Genomic DNA, 10,708 nt, shown 5'->3' on the forward strand with positions numbered 1-10,708 from the left:
ACAATAACGTTTCAATATAGGGAACCCGTTTGAAAATTTCCGGCCGGAGTTTTACCCGATTTTTACAAACTGCCGTTGTACGGAATATAAAGATGATTTTTACGCTATCTGATTAAAAATGTACACAACAGTTTTGTAACTAATTCCGTAGAATGTTCCATTACTAGAAAGAACAAAAAACGGAAATAAAGGATTTTGTGAAATCAGTTATTATCTGCGGAATGATCGGTCCGTACTATTCGACCAAGCAGCGAGCGTTCCAATGAACTGCGACACACGTATAAAAATGAAACATAGGAAAAATTCATCATTTTATGTTCTGACATCGTAGCTGCTGCGTTATATGTCAGCTCGCATTCTTCGTTTGCAATACCTCCCATTACTGCCGCCAGGCACTAATAGCATTTTATTCCAATTATGCACTTGCGTGCCATTATACACAGATGATACAATGATCACACACCACAGAAAAAGCAGGACGCTCTTTCTTTCGGAGCTGAATAAACGGCTTTCATGTGTGCGCTGGCGATGGGGTGGTTTGGTGCGAGAGAAACGTGTTCAGATAAATTTAATACGGCGCGCCGCGTTCCAGGGTGCACTGCTGTGTATACATTGAAGTCTGCACTACCGTGTGCTGCTTGACAGGGCTTGAATTGTGAAGCATTAAATGAACGAGAAGTGCGAATGTGCACTGCTGTGAATGTGCTGGCGCATAAAGAGTAGCTCTCTCGGTTCTCACAGTGCCGTACTGCCCGTATGTAAAGTACACGAATCGATACAATGCACGAGTCAACAAAATGACAAAGGGTTCACCCTCATACAGCTGCATGAAAAATGATACGCGCTGCTTCACAGCATACTACAAGTCACGAAGCAAGGGCATTTCGTTAGTTATTGTGGTTAAATTTTGGGGAATAAATTGAAAAATAGTTACTAATTTCTGCTTGCATTTACCGAAACCGACATTCAGATTAAACGCCACCCTCATTCATTCACTTTTCAACTTACTGAAATTTCATTGAGAATCGAATGCTGGAGTGCAGAGGAAATATAAATTCATTCACCAACCAAAGCATTCATTTGTTCTTATGTCGACAAATTGAAGGTAAAAGTTGGCATTTTCTACATTTTCGAGCATAAGTGAAGTGCATAATCTATATCTGATGCACTTTAGCTCAATAATCCCTGGGAAGTGGCAGCACTGCCGAATCTCTCGGAAGTGATTTTGTGTTCCTCCCATAGTTTGCAAAATTTTGCAGTGAAATGTAATATATTTGATAGGAAATCGAAGTTAATCGCTCGGTAGGTCGTTTCTCCTGTTGTGTTATGTGTTGGTAGACAAAAGTATCGTTGGAATAGTGTAATTTGACGTAGTGATTTTATCGTCACATCACAATTATTTTACTATGTATGTGCGCGAGCTACCAAAAAAATGTTCCCACTTAGCATCGATAGCGCCATCTGAACTTGACTAGTTGATGCAACGATTTCACTGATTCCCAGTTAAACTCATTCCGGAACCGGTTCGGATATCTGAATGGAGTCAGTACCCGGTCAAAAAAAAAATGCGGACTAAGATCGTCAGGCGATTTTAATAGTTTGACGTTTGACTCAACTCGCCTGTGCTAATTGCCCCTAGGAACAAATGCTATTTGCGAATGCGATTTAAAGGCAATTTCAATACTTATACGACAAATTTTCTGGCGGCTGCCATGGACTTGGTTGTTTTTGCATTTTTCAAACATGGCGGTTAGTGTTATCCATATTATTCATATTATTTATCTTATTAATTCAATAATTTTTTTTATTGTTTTATTCATGTTAATTGTTTCATTTGTTTTAATCATTTTATTAAATTGTTAGTTTTTCCCAGTTCATATATTGTTCAGTTTCTTCATTTTATTAATTCGGTTTAGTCAGTTCTTTTAGTTATTGGATGACAGTTAGCTTGAAACAATTTAGTTTACTCTCTTAATTTCATAACTTTTTTAATATTGTCTGATTTTCATTTGAGCTAATTTGATTTGTTTTATTAATTTGATTTATATGGATCATTCTATCCATTTTATGAATAACTTTTGTTTCATAATTGTTTTGATTTTTGGTTTGTTTTGTTATTTTTTTTTTAATTTATTCAGTTTATTATACGTGTTATACGTGCAGGACTCGAGGCTGTGCTTGTCTCACATATAGTTGCTTGCCAGCTTTGCGTGCGTTTGGCAAATTAATGAATAATACAACAGTTATATGTATGAGAGGTGTCTCATCCCACTGATGGGTGGATTAAATCGGTTTTATGTATACATGTGTGTATATATGTGTATGTGTTTATGTGTGCATATGTACATATAAATGTTCAAAAAATGGTTGCATTATACACGGGATTGTTTTGTAGTGTACATATATAATCTATTAATGTGAAAAACTGATACTTCTGGATAGAAGTCAGATCTTTCTCCAATTACAGCTCCTTGGAGATCTCCAATGAAACAACTTACACAAGTCCAACAGGCAGTGACACCAGACTAGGAGAAACGGAAGCGCTGAGGAAAACACGGAGTCTATCGGTTCTTTTTTATTATTTCCCCTTTTCTTTCTTAAATAAGCAGGAATTCAAGAAATGTGCATGAGAGTTAAAGGAGACATAAATGGAAGATATGAATGAAGGTAGAAAACTGAAAAAATGGTAAGTTCTAGTACACATGTGTTATGTTATATATACAAATTGAACCATTATAATAAATACGCGTCGATTTCCTGCTTAAAAGGAATCGAAAGTTTTACTGTAATGTTACAATCCAATTGATACAAACATTACAGTAAGGCGGGGCTAGTTGATGGAACGATGACCTCGGAACATGTCTGACACTGTACACGAAGTGGGTCATCGGAAAGCCAATTGAGTTAACACCTTCCTAAATCCGTGAACCAAGTTATTTGCATGAATGTTTAAATACATGCAAACATCTTTTTTCTGTAAATCACTACCAGCTAGTGGGAGATAGGAAGGTTAACACACACACACACACTTTAGCTCAATAATCCCTCTCAGAGCCAGCATAAAAACAAAATTCACTTTGCTTCTGAAACCGAACACGTCCGAACCAAAGGCGTTGTTTATGTTATATAAAGGCACGCACAGAGTGAAGCCAAATCTACCTATCGAACAGTCAGATGGCTACCTATCGTGCAAAATAAACAAACATTCTTCTTTCGAAGAACATGCAAGAAAAGTATTAGTGTTGAGAGAAATAATATCATGGCGAAATATTTCAATCGCCGAAACAAGACACTGTATTCAGTTTATTATACTTTTTTGTAACAATGTAAAATAAATTACATGAAATAGTATTATGAATAAAGTGCTATAAGCCACGAAACAGTAGATTTTCAATTCACTCTACTGTTTAACTCGGGTGAAGTCACTCAAAGTTACAGCAAAAACTGTGGGTGCCAGGAACAAAGAAGAGGGCATCATTTTAGGCAGTGTTGCGCATTTCTCCGTACGGGACTCTATAATACCACAGACTCTAGTCCGAACCTGAATGCGCTGCGTCGGGAGAACGAATGACGAGGGAAACGAACCAAACATTTCGTTCATCGCATGAATTGAATTTCTTTTTGTTTGAAGTTTACGCAGAAATGTCAATTAAAAAATTGCTCTGTCAGCTCTTTACAACTTTTATAAAAATGCAGAATAAGAGTTAAACTTCTTTGGGTGTTAACTTTTTGTAACGAATAAGGTGTTAGCGGGTCATATTGATCCCAATGGTGGATCCAGGGAGGGTCTTGGGGGTCCGGACTTCTCCCAAAATTTTCAACTTTTGAATTAGTTCGTGAAGTATTAGTTTCAAACTCTTAAAATCATTTCACACCAAATTTGACCACCAAAACTGATTTTCATTAAATGAGGTTTTGACGCATAACGTGTTGTACAATGTTCATTCCAAAATCAAAATTTCATTCGTAACCGAACTTTGTACCGAGAAACAAGTGCTTTTTGTTCTCTCCGGTGTGGTTTAGTTTTTTCGGTAGTGCGAAGGTGCTTGCTGTGGCAGAGGCTGCAGTAAAGCATTACTAATAAACAGTCCCGCGAGTGATAATTATTACCTGCGATATCGGTGAAGGTAGTGCAGTGAAGTGCGTTACTAAACAGTTTTCTTGCCTGAAAGACGGCTTTGTTTAGACGAGCTATATCAGCTCTCTACTGTGTGAAGGTCACGCGGGTGACGGATAAAACAAACGAAGGATCAATTCACCTACCAGCTCGTCAGGAACCAACTGGTGAAGTGTTTCGTTTTTTACTTTTCTTATCGATTTTTTTCTTTTTATTGCTTTTGATTTTTTATTTTGATATAAGTTAAACAGTGCGATCGAGCGTGTTGCTCCCGCAACAAAATGGAACAAACAGAAGGATCACCCTCCGAATACGAATCTTATGGGGAAGAGGAACGTATATCTGATTCGGAGACAGATAATGTTATGGTTTACCAGGATGGATCCGCTGGTCCTTGGGTGGTATACTTTCGGCCCAAAAATAAACCGTTAAACAGCATAACTGTTGCACGGGAGCTGACAAAACGTTACTCGGCCGTAACCAAGATTAAAAAGGTTCAGTCAGATAAACTGCGCGTAGTCGTTACTGACTTGAAACAGGCCAATGATATCGTTAGCAATAGCCTCTTTACGCTGGAGTATCGAGTCTACATCCCTTCTCGTGATGTGGAGATCGACGGTGTGGCAAGTGATGCGGGTCTAAATGTCGATGATCTGATGAATGATGGGGCTGGCCGCTTTAAGGACCCTAACCTTCAATCAGTTAAGATTTTGGAGTGCAAGCAATTGCACTCAAAGTCCATCGAAGATGGGAATTACTATCCATCAGACTCGTTTCGCGTAACCTTCGCCGGATCTGCACTTCCGAGCTACGTTGAAGTGGGAGGAGCTCGTCTACCTGTACGCCTGTTTGTACCGCGGGTCATGAATTGTTCCAATTGCAAGCAGCTAGGTCACACGGCCACCTACTGTAGCAACAAGCAACGGTGCGGTAAATGTGGGGAACGCCATGCGGATGATACTTGCAGTAGGCCCGCTGAGAAGTGTGTTTACTGTGGGGAGAATCCGCATGCACTTTTGACATGCCCAACGTACAAAATTCGCGCGGATAAACTGAAGCGATCCGCCAAAGATCGCTCCAGACGCTCTTACGGCCGAAATGCTTAAAAGAGCTGTTCCACTTATCTCCGAAAACCCATTCGCTCTCTTGCCAACTGACGATAACGCCTCTAACGACCCTTGCGAGGGGCATTCTTTGGCTCCGCTTGGAAACTCTAGGAAAAGACCTAATCAAAACTCACCTGAACTTCCTCGTAAGGGTCCTAGGTTGTCCAAAACAAGGGTACAAAATAAAAATAATTCATCAACTGTAAGTGCTGGTACAAATCCGAAGATAATACCTCCTGGTTTTGGGAAATTGAGATACAACCAGGAGTTCCCAGCACTCCCCGGGCACCAAAAATCCCAAGTGCTCCAATTTTACAGTCAGAAACTCAACCTAAAACGGGATTCCTTAAATTTTCTGACATTGTGGACGGGATATTCACAGCTTTCAACATTACCGATCCTCTGAAAAGCTTGCTGGTTGCTATTCTACCAACAGTAAGAACATTTTTAAAACAGTTGACTGAACAATGGCCCCTCCTTACAGCGATCGTATCCTTCGATGGCTAACTTATTAGACGGAATCAAGGATCTGATCACTGTTTTACAGTGGAACTGCAGAAGTATTATCCCCAAAATTGATTCATTAAAACACTTGCTAAATTACAATCATTGTGATGCATTTTCCCTATGTGAAACATGGCTAACTTCTAATATAAACCTCAACTTCCACGATTTTAACATTATCCGCTTGGATCGAGAAGACTCATATGGAGGGGTACTTTTAGGGATCAAAAAGTGCTACTCCTTCAATCGAATCAACCTCCCTTCGACGCCAGGCATTGAAGTTGTCGCTTGTTGTCGAATCAAAGGCAAAGATCTCTGTATTGCTTCTATTTACATTCCTCCTAGGGCCATGATGGGATATCGAAGATTCTCCAACGTGATTGAACACCTTCCCTCGCCCCGCCTGCTTCTTGGAGACTTTAACTCTCACGGTACGGGGTGGGGCTGTCTATACGACGATAATCGATCTTCGACAATTCAAGACCTTTGTGACAACTTCAATATGACAATTCTTAACACAGGGGAAATGACACGGATTCCTAGACCACCTGCGCAAGCAAGTGCATATCTTTATGCTCGACATCACTACGGTTAGATTGCAAGTGGAAGGTAATATCTGATCCCCACGGTAGTGACCAATTACCAATTGTAATTGCAATCACCACTGGTTCAAGACCATCGGCACCAATCAATGTTCCCTATGACCTCACACGAAACATTGATTGGAAGAGCTACGCTGATGAGATATCCAAAACTATCGATTCAACACAGGTACTTCCTCCGGAGGAAGAATATAAGTTTTTGTCCAACTCGATTCTCGATACCGCGATTCAAACTCAGACGAAACGAGTACCCGACGTGAACATCCAAAAACGTTCTCCCAACCCGTGGTGGGACAAAGAGTGCTCAGACGTGTACGCGGAGACAGCTGCCGTGTATAAAACCTTCCGGAACGACGGGTTAATTGCTAGTTATCGAGTGTACGCGATATTAGAAAAGCGAATAAAAAATTTAATGAAAGCTAAGAAACGCAGTTACTGGCGCCGGTTTGTCGACGGGTTAACAAGAGAAACATCGATGAGTACTCTTTGGGGCACGGCCCGACGTATGCGAAACCGAAACAGCACTAAAGAGAGCGTGGAATATTCAAACCGTTGGATATTCGATTTCGCCAAGAAGGTTTGTCCGGATTCGCCGCCCCTAAATACGGCTTTCCCTTCCCCCACTAACATGTGACATGTAATTAAAAAAAATGAAAGCATTTGGGCCTAAATAAACGTATTTAAGATAAAAAAAATCAAAATTTCGGACCACTCCCGAAATTTTTTTCTGTATCCGCTCTTGATTGATCCCGATTTCGAACTCAGTTTTAAGACATATTTTTTGCCAAATCTATATAAACTTGTACACAAATTGTTTGTTAGAGTTTCAATTTTCAGTTTCTAATAAATATTACCGTCTTTGACCAGGTTGCCCAGCGGGAATCGATGCCAAATGGGGTCATGTTTGGCACACATAGAGTTATGCGGAACCGTAATCATAAATCACAGGTTTATTGAAAGAATACTATTAACAAACACAAACAAAATAAAAATAAGAATGTGCATATCAGTTTTGTACACGATAACACCGATCTTGGATATTCCGCATTATGCTTCTGATGCCGATTTCAGCGGTACACTAGTATTTCTCATAATACTGAACAAGCGACAATGTGGTCAATCAATGAAACGGATCACAAAGTTTTGTAATACTCTTGAAAGCTTATATAAAATTCCATCTAAAATGATATTGATTCTCTGAATATTGACTCTGGATTCAATGTGAAAATTATCCGGAAAATCCGGAACATCCGTAAACCTGGCTAATTTCTTGAATTATGCAAATTTTTAAAAAACATTTGTTCACGTTGCATTGGCATAAATTCGTAGTTCCGGGTGAAAAATTTACCCTATCGATCACATAATGACCAGCCGGAAAATTTGGAACATTCGCTGAGCTGATCAATTAATAAAACTGGCTTTAGAACCATGTGTTTTAGTGTTTCTTGAGTGTTTTTTTAAGAATTATTATTGCAAAGAAATACTATTTATGACCGGCACAAACACCCTATTTGTGAACCGGCCAATTCTACGCCGGATCATTAGAAAGGTCATTAGGTCACAAGTGCGAATTTATGTGAATGATATCCCGATCAGAACGTCATAACACAAAACTATCAATATTATATCTCATGTTGATATTTATTACTCAACTTTTACTTATATTCGCAGATTTATTTTTATGAGGTAAGCGATACAAGTGCGTGGAATATGTCCGAATTGAATTCAAGTAAATCCTTTCTTGAGCATATTTTTCTTACATAACCGAACCGAAATATGCAAAAAAACATTTTTTTGTTAATTTTGCACTGACAGACCCCCTTAAGGGAAGTTTAAGCTAAATAATCGGAAAGGCTATGAGGCTATATCTAAGGACTACAGAAGAATATTTTAAGAGCTCCGGTTTCTAAAAAAGAATGAAAAATATATGTCCCGATGTTACCAATTTCCCGGTTTTATTAGTCTAAAATTCATCAAGGGGCTGATAAAAACGGGTCTTCACTGTATTAATATTTATTGTATATAATTTCGAGATAATCGAGTTTGAAATTTGATCTTAGGGACCATCCATAAATGACGTAGCATTATATGGGGGAGAGGGTATTTTGTGATGATGTGTGACGACAGGGGGGTAGGAGGTCATGTTATGCTACGTAGCTTATTAATGGGGAATAACTAACATCGTTTTTTATTAAAAAAAAATTACGTGGACATACCGTCAAGCTACGTAATTACCAGGGGAGGTATTTAGAGGTTTGTGACGAAATGCTACGATGGGGGAAGGAGGTGTTAAAAATCACTCAAAAATGCTATCATTTATGGATGGTCCCTTACCACTGCTCTTGGTAGACGAGGTGCACTTCGAAGCGCTGTAACTTTCGATATATTGCTCGGATCTCTATGAAATTTGGAAAAATATTCTCAAAGAGTTGTACTTTCAGATAAAGTCATATTTTTTTCGAATGCTGAAAAAATAAAAAGGTAGTAACCTTGTAAACAAAAAATAAAGGGTCAACTTAAAGTGTGTTATAATCAAAAATTGATGCCTCGGTAGGATAGATTGATTAGAATATAATTCACTGCTTTAATTGTTGACGAATTAGTTCAATACATGCCATGTTAGCAGAATGGAACTTGTTTTTTTCGTATGAAAAAAAAACACCCAAATTAAAGATAACGATGATAAGAAATGTCAAACGAGGAATTTTAAATATGTCACCTACCGTGCTTTATTTATATATTGATAATTCGAAATTTTGTATTATAAATTTAATAACATATGGCTGGACCAGCGAATATGCTCATATAATACACACTCAATAAATTACGCTTATGTATAAACAACAACATACCTATATTCAATTATACAAATGATGGCCATTTCAAATGCAAAATAATTTCTTGACTGTATTCACAGTTCTGTTTTCAGTTATCTTTTATCATTTTGATTATGGTGGTTTTAACCTTAGGGTTATTCGCCTCTTTATTCGGAATAGAAAAATCGTTTTGGAATCCTATGCTATGTGTGGGGTAGGGAATCGAACCCAGGTGAGCTGCGTACAAGGGTATCGATTTACCTACTACGCTATGCCCGCCACTGGTTTCAGTCTAAAAATATACGAAGGATAGTAGATTTAATGTGCTGGGTATTTACAGCCATTCATTCCAAAACAGAAATATTGAACAGCTCTTCAAATGAAAACACCGTTTAAATTTATAGTTTCAATTACTTGCATAGTTAAAAGTTTATAATTACTTTTTGTTTTTGTTCACATTCTCTTAACCCATTCATGCCCATGTTGTTTGTAGACAACAACGTTTTTAAACAGCTATAACTTTTGATTAAGGCAAGATTTGCTCACAAAACCAAGTAAGGCTAATAAACCTGACTATTGCCTTTCATTTGAGTACTAACATTTACCAGGATCAGCTTTAGAACCGAAGTTATTGCAATTAGTCTGATTGGATTCCAATGGAGCAGTGCTGCCAGGGACAGTTTACGTTGACAACGAAAAATGATTTTTTCATATATATTCGTTATTATTATTGAAAACTGATAAAACTTATCAAATTAGAATATCTTTGGCTACGTTTTCCACGTAAGTGGACTATTATAAATATTCTAGGAGAAGTGCATTGAGCATTGAAAGGGAAAAATTGAGCAGCTTCTAGCACTGTGAGAGAAGCACCAATCTTTATGAAAAAAGGCTTTTCTTGTTTCGTGACCCCACCGTTTTCAAGAAAAAATAGTTTTGAAATCCTACGTGTATTAGAAAAAAGTTGGGCATGAAAGGGTTAAAAATGACGCATTTTTATTTTGAATAACGAAACTACCAGTAATTGTATCAATTTTTGAGTTAAATTCGAATTAAAATGGATGAAAAAACCGAAAAAAAATTAAAAAAAATTTCATTTAGATTTGATATCGATGTTACGTTTCCAATTTTAAGCATCTCGATCACACCTCGGCCGCATCCCACTTTACAGAAAACTGAGAATTTGTTTTTCCAGACAGTTTGTCGCCTTCGAAATAGATTTCTCAATGCCTATTGAAAAAGGCCACTCACGTTAATAGAGGAAGCCGCATTGCATGCTATCGAACATTTCATATTCATATTGCTACCGCCGCTGCCTCATGTCATCATCGTTTCTCTTTTTTCCGTTCCAAACAAATCATATAGCCCATCTGTCGTATCGTAGCAAAAACGATTGTTTATTTAGTATTTCATGCGTTCGAAAAATCCTCCCTTCCAGAATGTCCTTTGAAACGGTCTCAAATGCCGATTGGATCCCGTGCCAGTGTGCGGTGCTTGCGGCCGTGAGTGCTTTCCCGAAAAAGCGGAAGCACACTTCGGTGATTGTTATTCTAGTCTGCAAAT

The sequence above is a fragment of the Topomyia yanbarensis genome, chromosome 3, assembly GCF_030247195.1.
Source record: "Topomyia yanbarensis strain Yona2022 chromosome 3, ASM3024719v1, whole genome shotgun sequence".
Lineage (NCBI taxonomy): Eukaryota > Metazoa > Arthropoda > Insecta > Diptera > Culicidae > Topomyia > Topomyia yanbarensis.